The 996-nt window shown below is 47.0% G+C and overlaps 1 non-coding gene across 1 annotated transcript; it reads left to right on the top strand.

The window, feature by feature from the left end:
• Positions 1–620: 620 nt before the first annotated feature.
• Positions 621–727, top strand: LOC120643200. Its single transcript, XR_005662891.1, has one exon. It is a non-coding gene; the product is annotated as a small nucleolar RNA R71 (small nucleolar RNA).
• Positions 728–996: the final 269 nt, after the last annotated feature.

Raw genomic sequence — 996 nt, 5'->3', positions numbered from 1 at the left:
ATGATAGTGCTCCACGATTTGACAGGGGTAGACCGCAGGTGGTGACAGCCCCATCGGTCCCCCGGGAAGCTGCTTCTCGGTTAGCGTACTTTCCGATGTTCGTGTACCATGTAGGAGTTCATGCAAAGATGAAACACGACTGGATGTTCTCCAGTGCGGGTCATTCTCCCCGATGTCCCTAATTTCCCGGCACCTGCAGCTCTAAGCATGTGACTAACATAACTCTTTGCTTACATGAATAGTATACTAGGATCTTGTTTGCCTATGCTCCCACTAACCTTAGGTGTATTCGTTTATTCTTTATTCATGAGAGTTGGTTGATCTATGTGTGTCACATTACCCTCGATTATCATTTATTATCACTTACCTCTGTATAATCAGCAGTCTGCACCATATCTCATATTGTTATGGTTATATATCTAGTAAACACTTTTACACACCACGCCATCCCTTGGAAAAATATAAATAACGATACCCTGAATACTTCCGGGTGAAATGCTGTTGGCGCCTACCAGCGTCACCACCGGGAAATAGCGATGACGCCCGTAGACGGCAATTGGGGTGGCAGGTATTTCATGAGCCACGAATAAATCCGCAAGCGCACGGAATACCACTGTAGCATTTTATGGTGGGGACACGCCAGAATGTACTCCTGAAGTCTCTCCCAAGCTTCAGGAATTGACTCATTTGATGCCTGCTAGAAATTCGAAATCCGTCCACGAAGAGCATTGGTTTTGCCCCTCAGGAAGAACTTCACGAGGAATGCCTTGGCACATTTGTCCCAAGTGTCCACATCAGCCTTGTTAGCGTAAAACCATTACTTCACTCTCCCCAAGAGAGAGAACGGAAACAAATGGAGACGGATTGCATCTTGAGATCCACCCTTGGAAACAATATACTGCAGAGCTCCAGGAACTGCTGGAGATGAGCGCGGGCATCCTCATTGGCCTTGCCAATAAAAGGGCTGGCCTGCACCATCGTAATGAGACCTGTCTT

This window comes from Panicum virgatum, chromosome 7K (assembly GCF_016808335.1).
Source record: "Panicum virgatum strain AP13 chromosome 7K, P.virgatum_v5, whole genome shotgun sequence".
Lineage (NCBI taxonomy): Eukaryota > Viridiplantae > Streptophyta > Magnoliopsida > Poales > Poaceae > Panicum > Panicum virgatum.
Note: the sequence above shows the minus strand (reverse complement) of the source record. Positions and strands in the feature narration are given on the sequence as shown.